The sequence below is a fragment of the Phyllobates terribilis genome, unplaced genomic scaffold, assembly GCF_046119375.1.
Source record: "Phyllobates terribilis strain yellow unplaced genomic scaffold, ASM4611937v1 Scaffold_2__4_contigs__length_985480577, whole genome shotgun sequence".
NCBI classification, from domain to species: Eukaryota; Metazoa; Chordata; class Amphibia; order Anura; family Dendrobatidae; genus Phyllobates; species Phyllobates terribilis.
The window spans coordinates 905,823,045-905,838,062 of record NW_027362762.1 but is presented as its reverse complement, the minus strand read 5'-3'; the positions used below and the strand labels follow the sequence as shown (position 1 = coordinate 905,838,062).

General features: G+C 45.4%; 1 long non-coding RNA gene across 2 annotated transcripts in view; it reads left to right on the top strand.

The window, feature by feature from the left end:
• Positions 1–10,670, top strand: part of LOC141253051 (uncharacterized) — a 53,085-nt gene extending 42,415 nt beyond the window's left edge. The window contains exons 2-4 of one of the 2 annotated variants that reach the window (XR_012314206.1): positions 5,453–5,552; positions 6,248–6,320; positions 8,619–10,670. This is a non-coding gene — a long non-coding RNA (uncharacterized lncRNA). Of the gene's footprint in view, positions 1–5,452; positions 5,553–6,247; positions 6,321–7,002; positions 7,127–8,618 lie in introns of those variants that run through there. The other variant, XR_012314205.1, reaches the window with a different exon arrangement.
• Positions 10,671–15,018: the final 4,348 nt, after the last annotated feature.

The following is a 15,018-nucleotide window of genomic DNA, read 5'->3' as shown; positions in this document are numbered from 1 at the left end:
AAACGCTCCTAAACATTGACTACGAAGTTGGCCTAAGCTTTGGATATTGTTTGGATGCTCTTTACCTCACATTTTGCTATACGGTTGGAAGTACAGTATATATATGGCCGTAGAAAAAAAAATATGGATGTATACTGTACAGTACTAATAGGATTCCATGGGCCAGATGTAAACTGTACAGTATTAAGAGGCGGATCTATGTCTTCCCGCACCTGGGGCAAGAATTCAGTTTGGCGCCCCCTTATATACACAGCTCAAACACTGCGAGTAGTCGTCATGTGTCTGCTCATATATGAGCACAGTTACTGTCACCTGCCGACAAGCTGCTCTTCATAATTCTCTCAATGTTCAGTGAAATACTACAGCCCCTGCATCATTGAGAGAAACAGGATGAAAAGGTAGTTCTCACATGACCGGAAGTATGAAAATCGCATATGAGTGGTCATGTGATGACCGCTGTAATCGGCAAGCAGATCCGAATCCTGATAATAGGCATATTGGACACTTTTAGGATTTAGCCTGCTATAGTGCTTAATGTTATAATAATAGGGGTTGTCCAGATTTGTGATAAAAGTCTGAAGTTACTCTGTGACTGCAGACTTCTGAATCCACACAGAGAGCACACTGCACGCTGTCAGGAGTCTCCTGTGCTGTGGGCAGTCATGTGACCACAAGTATACGATTTGCATACTTCTGAACACATTCTGACTAGATGTGCGCTTCCTGGCTCAATACAAGTGAATTAAACGTGGCAGCGCATATCTAGATGCATGTGCCCAAATCACATATTTGTGGTTACATTGTCAGGATTCTCTGATGCAGTTAGCACGCTATGAGGATTCAAAAGTCTGCAGTTACATAGCATGACTAACACTGGACAGCCCCTTTAATACTCCTAACATAAATACAAATGTAGTAACCCTTAACTTGTCAGACGGCACAATACTGTCACGGGTGTATCAGGATTGACAGTCGTTCTGGATCCGGCTGTAGAAGGTCGCTGCACTTGGCTTTGCAGACACCTTCTTGATCCTTTCATCTCTGTAGTGTACTGGTATCCTTCTCTCGCTAGGACCCAGCAGTGATCTCCGTCTTCTGCTGCTAATTGACACACCCTTGCTTGATATATAAAACCCCTCATTGTCTCCAGAGAGTCACCGGTGATAGAACTATTTTCCGCTGCTCAGGCCTGGAGTTCTAGCAATCGGCTAGTTTTTTCTGGGAGTTTATTGGTGGATTATTGTCATCTTCTCTCTGGAGTCTTCTCAAGCTAAATGTATTCCATTGTCTGTTTTTCTTGTTTGTTTTTAGTTGCAGTGGGGGCTGACTAGTGCTCACCCCTTCTCCTCCCTACCTAGGGCCTAGCTCTAGGGACAGTTAGGGATTAGATATCCTGCTCGGCGATAGTTGCGGAACCTATTTAGGGATGGTAGGGGAGTCAGGGTGTTGTAAGATCTGCCTAGGGGTCTCCTCTCTCCCTTTCCCTAGTTGTTTGGATTTCCCCCTTTTCCTATCGTTGTACACTTGGCCCTCCCCTCACCTAGCGTGAGAAATACTTTATTAACATAGCCATTTATCAAGTAATCTTACAAGTTATGGAATCTTACATGTGTACAGCATCAAAACCAATAGCAGTACAGGAATATAGCACCAGAACCACCATCAGTACAGCAATACATCACCAGAACCATCAACAGTACAGGAATATATCACCAGAAGCATGATCAGTGCAGGCATAAATCACTATAACCACCATCAGTACAGAAATACATTACCACATCTGCCATCAGTACATGAATACATCACCAAAACCACCATTTTTACAGGAATACAGCAACAAGCTGAGTACAGCGATCAATTGCAATGTCAGGTCAGCTCCATAAACAATTGTATCGAATGAATCTACAACTCCCAGTATGTCTATAACAATGGTAAGTAGATACTGGGAGTTGTTATTATATCCATTTTCTGACTGCGGACCATACAGGAACCACAGCACTGATGAAAAGTAGTCAGTATCACAAATAAACATTTACATCCAGGTATCTTATAAGCGACATCTTCTCTGATTGGAATCTCTCTCCTTTTTTTCTTCTTCCTCTTGTCCAGATGACTTTGACTATGATGACTTTTCACATCCACAACTCATCTCTGCAGACTTCCATCTCCTCCAGTCTTTTGCCACTAAAAATAACAGCATGATTATAATGCTCCTGAATAAAAAAATATTTGCCCTATGCAGTGCACCTGAATAAATAATTGCCCTCACTGTGCTTCCTGCACAAAATATGACCGCCATACTATCACTTTTATTGTACATTCCCTCCACACTGTTCTCTCCTTTCCATACTGGGCCCCCTCTTCACACTGTCCCCTCACACTTTGTCCCCTTTATAGTGGCCAGTCTCTATATTGTACCCCCTCCTCACACTCAACCTCCTCGGCATACTGTCCCGTTTGCTGTGCCCTCACACTGTCTGACCATGTTGCTCCTTCTCTGTACTGCCCCATATGCTGCCTTCTTCTATACTGCCCGACACTACCTAGTCTCTATTTTGTGCCCTCACACACTTTTCTCACCCCATATTGCCTCCTCACATATTTTCTCCCTCCCCATACTGTCCCTTAACAGGCATATGGTCTCCTCACACATTCCCTCCCTACCCCCCATCCCAATACTGGTTCCTCACCCATTTCCCCCTCCCACCCATGCTCCTCATACTCTTTCCTCACACATGTTCAGCTCCATTGGAGTGCTTACCATACTGACACTCGCTGTGTCTATGAGGCAAGGAGAGTGATGTCAGCAGTGTGATCAGGTGACTTGATCACAAAGCTGACGTCATCCTGACCCGCAAGTGTATCAGTGGTCACATTTTCAATTGTGCTCGCGCCTTAAAGACGCAAACACAATTGAATGGTGGGAGCAAGCGTGTTACACCTTCTCTTGACAACCAGCTCAGAGAGCTGATGAATCCCACTCCGAGGGGTAGCAAAATGTAGCTACCTGAGAAACGCCTCTGACCACTGTATCAGGCGGCCTGGCGGTGCCCCCTGCCGGCTGCGCCCAGGCAAATGTCCTGCGTGCCCTCATCCCCCAAGATACGCCCCTGCGGTACTGATAGGGTTCAATGGGCCAGATGTATACTGTACAGTACTAATGGACATGTTATTAATAATAATATTCCGCAGCACTTTACAAATTTTAGGGGGGACTTATACAGACAATACAGAATAAGCATATCTCATATCGAAAGGAGTGAGGGCCCTGCTCGCGAGCTTACAGTCTATGAGGAAATGGGGGAGACACAAAAGGTAGAATGTACATATATTCTATAATGCAGCCTTGATATACTATATAGGATAAATAATACATGGACTGGTCGCCTGCCAGTATGTGTGCAGTCCTGACCGAGGCTATTATGTGCATGATTGGTATGAACCTGAAATTTAAGAAGATTTTAATATGGGGGAAAACTGGGACGGACAACTGGGATGGACAGATAGTGTGTGGAGGCGATACGCCAGTCTAAAGAAATGGGTTTTTAGGGTCCGCTTAAAACTGTGGGTATTGGGAATTAATCGAACTCTCCTGGGTAGTGCATTCCAAAGAATTGGCACGGCACGCGATATTAAAAGCAAAAGAAAAACAACAACAAAGGGAAAACAGGGAAAATACCATAGAAAATAATACATTGTTTTAAAATGCAAGTTAATAGCATAAGTATCCAAAGGTTTGAGCATACTTTAGAATATTTTTTTACATTATTCTTTTAAATCCATCAAAAGGAAAAAGGCCAAAAAATTTTCTTCATTTTCCCTTTAAAAATTATACAATTGTTTACTTCACTAATTTTCTGTAAAATGGCATGTGGTTTCTGTGTTCACGCACGTCAAAGAAGTACTATTGCATGTTTTCATACCCTATGAGCTTGATTTTATTATGTATGAGTCATTAAGCTGCTCAATACCCAGACCAGATTGACATAGTAACATTTTTTATGTATTTTTATGTTCTTTTATGCAGTATGTCTGTTGTGTTTCCTTAGCATATTTTGAGTCAAAAATCACAGATTGCTTTAGGTATAACCTCAGTCTTACTCACCTGAACAGCTTTACTGCCAGGCTTCGCATCCTTACCCTATGGCCAGCTCCTTCTGTGCTAGTCCATCTAAGGCCTTTTAAGGCCAGCTCATTAAAAGCAAAAAAAAATATGGCTTGCCATGTCCCAATCCAGGAAGCACACTTTCTCTGTGTGTCACACAAGTCTTGATTTCAGTATTTTTCTCCAATAGCAAAATTAGGACAAAGGAGAAATAAATTGCCCTCCTTGTTTGCAAGTGTGTGAAAAAAAAAAATACTGATGTTGAGGTGTTGCACTTTATTGTATCATACATCAATCAATTCACAGTCATGGTGACTATGTAGGTACAGCACCTCCCTATATATCACATGAATCTTTGGATTAGTATTCACAGAATGAGACTACCACTCTCATTTTCAGCACTGCAGTGATACACCACAATCATATTAGGCTCTTATACCCTATCTGTAATGGTCATCTGTGCACTCTAACCTCCCGTCCCTAGGATGTAAAATCCTAAAATGGCCTTTGCTTGCCTTGTTCTCATCTTTTATAGTTCCTGTGATTGTCTGAGCTAGTCCATGTGATATTGTAAGGGACCATTCATAGCGAGGTTTGCTTTTCAATCACAAAGCACTTAGTTACCCCGGTGTGTGTATGATCTGGGGGTTTGCTGACGACCACTATTCAGGCCACAAGTGCTTTGATGGTATGGGGACCTTGAAAAGATGCAGTCAGGGAGACCAGAGTTCTTGAATAGAACAATTGATCAGAATAGAAACTCCTTTAAACACACCCTCTTTTAATGATTGCCGTCCTCAACAATCCAATACCTGAAAAACATAAAAGCACCATTGCAATATAGAGCCCCATGTAATTGCTCTCGCCTTTACAAGGGCAGTACTCATGTGTGGTACTGAAAACTAAGATGGCCCCAAAAAGATCCCTCCTTATGCGTTTCCTCCTCGGTACCGAGGATTCTTTAGGGGAGTATGTTTTGTGGTGGGGTAAGAACCAAATAAGGTCCTTTAGTGACAGAAAACCCAGATAAAATCCCGCAGGGATAAACTACATGGGGCACGGCAGGGTACTTTAGTACCTGTCACCACATACCTAAGCTTCCCCCGGATTCGCTTGGCCGACTATATCTCATCAGGACAGATAGGTGAGATTGAGCCTTTTTTAATCTTGCACGGGTACTCATGAGCACTTTATTGTATATATATATACCTTTGCACACTTATTTTGTTGGGTCACAATCCAATGATTGCTCCACTAACCAGCTTTTGTAATATATTGCATTATAAAAGATAGGTTTTATATATTTATTATTTATAATTCTCCTTGCTGTCTTTTTTTTCAACATAGAATACAATCAATTCTTGGACTTGTAATGGTCTGGACACATCTCTTTCTTCAAGAAGCATGGCCACCCGGTCCTTCTCGGTTAAGGACCCCGGATCAAGAGGTAGGCACAGTCCAGAACAAGAGGTAGACACAGACCTTTTTTTTGAGGACCGACTGGTCTCTGACCTCATTGTTCAAAAGGGTTTCCACGGAATCTGTCCCAGAATGAACCTGGCTTTACCGGCCCAATAAGGTGTTCCAGGTGGTGATAAAAATAAAACAAGTAACACTGGCTTCACCATCACATCTTCTTATCTTTATCTTCTTGATCGCTTGGTCAAATGGGAGCATACCTTCCTGGAAATTTTCGTCTTCTCCAAGGCTGGTCAGAATAATTTGTTTTCTGGCTCTGAGGTAGGCTGGCTCATGCATATAAACGCCATAGCTTGTTGAGATAGACAGACGTTTGTAGAAGCTTGGTGTTGGCTGGGCTCGTCGTATCCCATTGCACAGGTGGGGTAGCTTCCCCTCCTGAACTGTGGCATGGAAGAAGTTGCTTGGTAGTGTTCCCTCAGCTGTGCACTACCCACAAGGGAACCACCATCTTTTGTGGCCCTGCCAGTGCCCTGCTGGCGCCTCCTATCCTTCTTCTCCCTCTCCAGTGCCTTTTCCTTTGCTCTCTGTTCTTTCCACTTCTCCATGTCCACTGCCGTACATGCCATATCTTCACTTTGCGATGCATGCTGCTTCCTCCTCGTCATTCAATAAAGCAATGGTGCCAGCTCAATCTTCCTGTGTTCTTCTTTCCCCTTTCAGTGGGCAGAGCTCGTGCTTCCAGCACACCTTCTCCTTGAAGATACAGCTATATAGGGGAAACTGGGAGTGCTTGGTAAGTAAAGACAAAGGAGATCTATGCTGCTGCCTTAAAACTGTTTTGGTAAAAAGAAGGATTGATTATATGTCCCCCTGATCTCAACACCATCAAGTCTGTCTGGGATTACATGTAGAGACATACTTATTTGCATAAATGACATCTACAGAAGATCTGTGGTTAGTTCTCTAAGATGTTTGGAAAAACCTTCCTGCCAAGTTCTTTTAAAACCTGTCTACAAGTGTTCTTAGGAGAACTGATGCTGTTTTTGAGGCAAAGAGAGGCCACACCAAATATTGATTTGATTTAGATTTCTCTTTTGTTCATTCACTTTGCATGGTTTTAATTGATAAAAACAAACTATTAAAACTTCTATTTTTGAAAGAATTCTTACTATTTAGCACTATTTAGTACTGAATTTTTGAACAATGCCATATAATTTCATCTTCTATCACTGTTTCCCATGTTTTTCTCATAATCAATAGCTTCTTCTTTAAATAACAAAAAAAAAACACTTTGTGGAGGAGGCATACTGATTATTGAAAAAAAACACTATGAAGAAATAAATTTGCATTGGACTAAGTTACTATTGTCTTGAGTAGTCTCGAAAGCTTGCTATTTGTTATCATCTTTTCAATTAGCCATTAAAAGATATCAACCACGGAGGACTCTCAATTTTAATATTTTTTTATGTGTCCAGCTAAAAAGACAGATACTACCGGAAAGAAGATCAAATGAAAGTCAATGCCTCTGTTGGGGGCATGTTTAAATCCTGTTTTTCAGGGTTTCAGACAGAAACCTCCAACAGAGTCAGGAATGAGCAGAGACACATAAGGTGAGCCTGGCCTTGGTGACCTTTTACCATTCTTTTTGCTTCTTGTCTTAAGTTTTTCTATTCCATTTAAAAAGCGGAAAAAAACTGAATGTGACTGAACAGTTCAAGGACCCATTTATTTCAATGGATGGTTGAAATGTTTAGTTTCAGTCAGTTCAGCGCTGTTCTGTTCATTCCATTTTTTTTAAAGCAAAAAATAGATATATTTTCTTCTCACATTGAAGTGTATGGAGAATGACCATAGATGGAAAACTTTCCATTTAAATCCACTTGCATTGATTAATGGACTGTTTCCAGGTTTAATCTATAGGAGCCTATTGCTCCTCAATTTCCCAGCTACTTGTGCGCTCCTGAAGATTGACAGATCTCACCAGTGATATGGTGGCCCAAACTATTTCCTCAAACATTGGATCCCACAGGGACAGTAAAGCTGGCTGAATTGTGCACTCCAACGATCCAGCTAGCTTTTGATCAGTGCATGCAAGGCTCTACTGAAAAGAGCTTGTAAGCACTGTGAATGCACGGACCCGCTGCTGGACGGCAGATGAATATTAAAGGTTAATAGCGTTATTTTACCTGACAGGTTCCCTTTAAACAATAAAATTTTTAGATTTTTAACAGTATTACAATTGCAGTTGCTTGTTTTTCTAAACATTTTGCATAGGCGAAATTGAACATTTTGCATTAAGTTTTCTGTAAAAATAAATGTCTGGTTCTAAATAGTTGTTTTTTTTTTTTAGATGACAAACCTGTTTTCCATTATAATTTATCGTCAGTGATAAGTGTGAACATGATAAAGCAATCTCTTCATACATATCAGGATCTCTACTCATCAGCTACTTTGCCCAGAGTTTTAGTCACTCCCTACAGCTGCCTGTTAACTTTTTCCTGTCTGAATCACTGTACAACGCCTTCCCTATCTCTTTTCTTAGTGAGGGGGTTGAGGTTCTCCTTATTTGTTTATGTAGGGGAAGTGATGATTCCTCACCTCAGTTGCCCTTTAATTCTCTGGTGTTGGCCGGTATCCACCATCCCCTCGAGCTATGTGATATGTCATCATTATAGAGCCAAAAGTCGAGGTGATATAGGGCCAGTTCTATACGCCTAAAGGGGAAACGAGGTGAGGAATGCTTAGATCCTTTACATTAAAAAACATGCTGATTATTCCTACACCTCAGTATTACCTGCCCAAAAGGGAGTATGAGCACCAATGAAGGTGAATGGAAAAGTGGACAGGCGAGTGGTAACTGGGATGACCTTACTCTGGTCTACGTTATCTGAGAAGTCAGAAGGACTATGTCTGAACTTCACTGACCTTCCTTCAGTTTCCTGCCTCTCTGGTTTCCCACCATTTATTTCACTCACTTCACACTCTTACTTTTTCCATAGAAAATGGACACAACTAACATTCATACCCAACATCAGACATAAGTTTCATCAGGAATGGCTGACCATCTAATGTGTAGATTCTTCTTCAACAGATGATGTCAAGGGCATAATACATCTGAATGCCAAATCCTTCTCTTCTACTCGGAGATATGTCACCAGCCGAGGTGCCTGGAGGTGTCCCACTCCCTTCTTCCTACTGAGAATAAATGTACGCTCAGCCAATGTGTCCATGTTTATTGGAGGGTCAAGAAGAACAGTTTCCTGCCGAATGAGTGGCTGGCTGACAGCTATTGACGTTGTATGTTTTTAGTTTAGTTTTTAGATATCTTAATATTTAGATTTTTTTTTAGATATTTCCTCCATTATTCATTGCACTATCTTTGGTATAAAAATGATGAAAGCCTCAAAAGGAACAGCAACAAGTGCTGGCATGGACATCTCATTCTCTCATATTACTGTATGGCTGAAACAAGGGGCATGTGATGGAAACATGAGATATGATGTGCCTCAGTGATATTACCAAACATCACTAAACAAATAGGCTACATAATTATGTAAATGTCAAATCAATATGAAGAAGCTGGGTCGGTGCAGCGACTACGTGACTTAACTTCAAGCAATGACGCATCGGCTTGCTATCCTCAATGCAGGAACAAATTTCAGAAGTGACATAGGCAGTGAAGGAAAGATGTAGAGCCCAATATAGAAGAAATGGGATAGCACTCACTGGTAAGGCAAAACGTTTTATTATTTGCATGAAATGCAAGACAAACTATAAAGGTGCAGAAAGCACTAAGGCTTTGAACGTTTCGCACTGTTCTGCACTTCATCTGGCCCAATTATGCAACATTTATAAGCCCTCAAATAGTATTTTAGGGGCTGCAGAGTTGATCTCATTCCCAATTTGTGTCCCTGCCCTGTAATGTTCTTGCTCCCCATCGTGAAGTTCCAAACAAGTGTAAAACACTGGGGCTCCTTCAGTCTTAGGATTATGAATTTAAGAGGCCAGAGCACCATCAGCAGTCATACTATACCAGTCCTAACAGTACCTTGTGTCTGTCGAAGTGCCACCCAACCTTGTAACCACAATATCCCCCATTGTTAGCGAGAATCCTCCCAATGTCTCAACCTCACCATTGCCACCCAAAATCCATCCAAATCCCAGCCATATGCTGCTTTTTATGTCATGTTCTTTCAGTCAAGGATTACCACTACCAGACAAAATATTCTCTAAGTGCCAGACATGGCCACCATGACCAGACAGAATGACCCCATCATGCAAACAAGAATGCCACCTAGTACACAGGTCCCATTGGAAGTCACAACACCTTATTGCCAGCCAAAAGTGCCACAACCCTACTCATAAGAGGTAGACATCCAGAAAACTTTAAGAGGCACTCACCACTTGGTGTAAAATAATTTTTCTTTTTATTGTGGTAGGACAATCCGACTGGAAACACGAAGACAAATTGCCTACTCATAAGTGCACATCTCCTCCTGATGCCTACTGTGTTACTGCTATTTATTTATGTTACTCACTCATATAGCTCCATTAATTCCACAGGATCTTACAGACCAGACATCATCGTCACAATCACCCATTGGGGCTTGTAATCTAGATTCCCTAGAGAACCCGGAGGAAACCCACACAAACACGGGGAGAGCCTACAAACTCCTGGCAGATGTTGTCCTTGGTGGTATTTAAACCCAGGACCCAAGCGCTGCAAGGCTATTGTGCTAACTACTGAGCCACCGTGCTATTAATACAGAAGGATGAACCTTTCACAATGGAAAATTCCATTTCACTTAGTTCATAAATATTAAAATCTGCATAGAATTCTAAATATTGTATGAGTACAACATAAATATGAGTAAATGTTCTGTAAAATCATATTTAAAAAAAAAAGAAACATAAGATATTGTAAATGATGTATTAACAACGATCAGTAGAAATCTTCACACCCAGACTTCTTCTTTAGTATACTTCTTGAGAAACCCTCTGACCTTCCCTTTTTGGCATCCTTCTTATCTTTATAACCCATCCAGTTCATTTCCTCTAAAGTCATTCCATTCATAACCAATTTCCTTCTCTGAGGGGTCACTCATGTTCTTGCTTCATCACTTCCCCAACCTCAATCCCCCCTACTGGCTAATACGGTAACACAATATAATTTTTTATTGTACATCAATTCTCCCTTAAATTCCCTCTCTGACAGATGCTCACCATTTTTTATGGAGATATTGAAATTGGAAATTAGATTTGCATTTATTCTGATATTATCCACCCATCGAAGTGTTAATCTGATTCCAATCACAGAGTAAACTCTTTAATTCCTTGAAAAGTATATTAATTCCTTACTATAGATACATATAATGACGCACCCCAGCCTTTGGAAGGTCAATCCAGCCATGGTGGACATGGGACTGCATGAATCATGAAGACTGTGACCACCCACCGGACTCTTCACAGGTAGCATGTGCTACTTCATAACTTCGTTTTTTCTCTTAAGTGATGTGATGAAAGCCGGCCGGTGGGTGCAGCTCTCTGGCGCCCCCTTACCTCTCAGGTCAGTCAAGGTACTGCACCTAGAGAAAGTAGTGCCAGGTAGCTGCAACCAGCGCAGGGAACACGGTAGTGTGTTATCCCTTCAACGTCACTACACAGCACAACTCGCTAGCGCCCTCTTAGCCTCAGGTCAGTCAAGGAACTGCACCTAGGATAAGCGGTCGCCAGAGAGACTGTCCTGTAACCTACTGGGTATCGGGGCCCTCTGTAGTGAGGGCGGTATATATATCTTCCTTGGCCGCGCCAGGAATATATATATCTGAACCTCCGACCGTCACTACCAGCCTTCCCCAATCCCCAGTTGGTATGCTGCCACCAGTCCCTATTTTAGATATACGCCCAGTCCGTGAATGGGCCTATATCGGGTCAGGGACCAACCCTGGGTAGCGTTTTGGCTTGAGCCGAGCTCACACGGACGTGCGTTCGTTATGCAGAATAAAAGGCAGGCCCACAATTACTTGAGGTAATTGATTATAATAATACACTAGATACACGATATACAACTAAATATACACAGGTATAAGGTCAGGCTAAACTATACAACAATGGAATACAACACACAGAATCACCACAGCATATCAGTTACCGGTTTCTTGATTTTCTTGTGACGCAGGGAGAGGATTCTGCGGTCGCAGGCACGGTTCTTTGTTACAGGCTGAGGCCTACCACCGCATGGTCAAACTGCTCCTCCCCTTGGTGGCCTCAGCTGGTGCTCAGATGTTCAGCACACCACTCTTGGGTCAAGACTGACTTGTCTCTTGTCTGTCCTGCTATCTTACCTGCCCCGTCCCGCCCACTGCTGGTGAGGTCAGCTGGCTCAGTCTCCACCCTCAGGTCTAACTTCGATCAGAAGCCCAAATTCTATGGAACCCAATAACTTCTTCTGGGATGGTCTCATGATACCCCCAGGGGTTCCCATGGATTCGGGCCGCCGTAACCGACCTTTTGATATCAATTATGATACCATACGGTCCTCAGGAATGGCTCCGCGCTATATCTTGGCTTCCAGAGCACGTACAAACGTCTACCGCGGAGGCTTGTGTGCGCAATGGCTCCGGGACGCCGTGATATTTTTTTTTTATTGGCCCATCCCATGCAACATGCGTGTACTTTTCATGTTTCTATATCTTATGCCTCCATGCTTGTGACAGACAAAGAAACTAGTCCTATGGGACAAATGGTCAGGTACAGATAGACGAAGCACCCCCCCCTGCTGGCTGTGTTTCCTCTCGAAGTCTTTGAAGCTCCTAGCATTCAAGTGTTAAGTAGGCTTCTTATCTTACAGGAGCCTGGATGGGGGGAAACTATCTAGTTGACGTTTTAACAGAAGGTCCCAAGGGTGGGGGCTGCTGAAGTGTGGCCATCCCTGGATATGATTTATCATTACCAAGATGGCGGCTACAGGTTCATCACACCTCCCCCTATACGAGGGCGCGAGGGGGTAGCACATTCCTGTGTTCCCCCGTGCGTCCTTCTGCACCCTCCCCTTGCCGGGATAACCCGTCAGCGTTACCGTGGTCACGGCCTCTTCTGTGGCGAATGGAGAAGTGGTACTGCTGGAGAGCGAGGCTCCAGCGTAGCAACCTGCCATTCGACCCAGAGACCGTGTGTAACCAGCTGAGGGGGTTGTGGTCCGTCTCCACGGTGAAATGGCTCCCGTACAAGTAGGGCTGCAGACGCTGCAGGGCCCATACAATTGCCAGGCATTCTTTTTCCACCGTGGAGTAAGCCACCTCCCGGGGCAGTAGCTTCCTGCTCAGGTACAAGACAGGATGTTCCTGGCCTGTCGTGTTGACCTGACTTAGCACAGCACCGAGGCCAAAGTCACTGGCGTCGGTCTGTACCACAAACGGCCGGTCGAAGTCGGCAGCTTGCAGTACAGGGGAGCTACTTAGGGCGGCCTTGAGTGCCCCGAAAGCTGTCTCGCAGGCGACTGTCCAGTCGACTGCGACGGGCAGCTTCTTCTTGGTGAGGTCCGTCAGGGGCTTGGCCAGGGTGCTATAGTGTGGGACGAACCTCCTATAGTACCCGGCGGTCCCCAAGAAGGACATCACCTGCTTTTTGGTCCTAGGAGTGGGCCAGGATGCGATGGCATCCACTTTCCCCGGTTCTGGCTTCAGAACCCCCCCGCCTACCCGGTGACCCAGGTAGAGGACCTCACTCATGCCCAGCTGGCACTTTTCCGGCTTGATGGTCAAGCCTGCCCGGTGGATCCGACCGAGCACCTGCCGCAGGTGCTCTAGGTGATCCTCCCAAGTGGGACTGAAGACTGCAATATCGTCCAAGTACGCAGCCGCGTACCCTTCAAGTCCCTCAAGCAGCGTATTGACCATCCGCTGAAAAGTGGCAGGGGCATTCTTCATGCCGAATGGCATCACTGTGGACTCGTACAGTCCAAAAGGGGTGATAAAGGCAGAGCGTTCCCTTGCCGCGGGGGTCAGAGGAATCTGCCAGTACCCCCGGCTCAGATCCATGATGGTCAGGTACTTAGCCCCGGCCATCCGATCGAGCAGGTCATCGATGCGTGGTATGGGGAACGCATCGGTGGCCGTTACAGCGTTGAGCCCCCGGTAGTCCACGCAGAACCGTGTAGTTCGGTCCTTCTTTGGTACGAGGACTACAGGCGAGGCCCACGCGCTGCTGGATGCCTGGATCACCCCCAGCTTCAGCATCTCGTCTATCTCTTGGCGCATGTTTCCCTGCACCTCGAAAGAGACCCGATATGCTGAACGCCGGATCGGCGGGTGATCGCCAGTGTCCACGTCGTGGACAGCCATCTCAGTCCTTCCGGGCAGGCTGCTGAACAGCCCCCGGAAGGGGTGCAGGGTGGTCCCCAGCTGGGACCGTTGGTCCTCCGTGAGCTGGTGGCCAACCCCCACATCCTCGATGGACCCACCCGCCTTGGCTTGGGTGAGCAGATCCAGGAGGGTTTCTACCTCTCCTTCCTCGGGAAGGTTGCACACTGGGTGGGCAGTCGCTTCCCGCTCATGATGAGCCTTCATCATGTTCACGTGGAAGGCCTTCCTCCTTCCACGGGCGTGATCCAGGGTGACCAGATAGGTGACGGCATTGAGTTTCTGGTGCACGAAGTAGGGACCTTCCCAGGCTGCCTGAAGCTTGTTCTGTGGTACGGGGACCAGTACCCACACCTTTTGACCCACCTGGTAGGTCCTCTCACAAGCATTCTGGTCGTACCACCGCTTCTGGTCGGCCTGGGCCTGGGCCATATTGTCCTGCACCAGCTTTGCCAAGGCCATCATCCTGTCCCGGTGGCGCACGACATACTCGATGACCGACACCTCGGGGGTGGCCAAATCCCCTTCCCATGCTTCCTTCACCAGAGCCAGGGGGCCCCGTACCCGTCGCCCGTACAGGAGCTCAAAGGGGGAGAACCCCGTTGAGGCCTGCGGAACCTCCCGGTAAGCAAATAGGAGGTGTGGGAGGTAACGCTCCCAGTCTCTCCCGTGGGAGTCGACCAACATCTTAAGCATCTGCTTTAAGGTGCCATTGAACCGCTCACACAGGCCATTAGTCTGTGGGTGATACGGGCTGGCCACCAGATGTTGCACCTGCATTTGCTTACAGAGGGACTCCATCAGCCGCGACATGAACTGGGTCCCTCGGTCGGTGAGCATTTCTTGGGGGAAACCCACTCTGGAGAAGATCTCCAGTAAGGCGGTAGCCACCTTGTCGGCCCGAATGGACGACAAAGCTACCGCTTCCGGGTACCGGGTGGCATAGTCCACTACCGTGAGTATGAAGCATTTCCCGGAGTGGCTGGGAGTGGACAGAGGTCCAATAAGATCCACAGCGACCCTCGAGAAAGGCTCTTCGATGATTGGCAGAGTTACCAGTGGGGCTTTGGGGAGCGGCCCCGCCTTCCCCACCCTCTGACAGGTGTCACACGAACGGCAGTAGGCACCCAC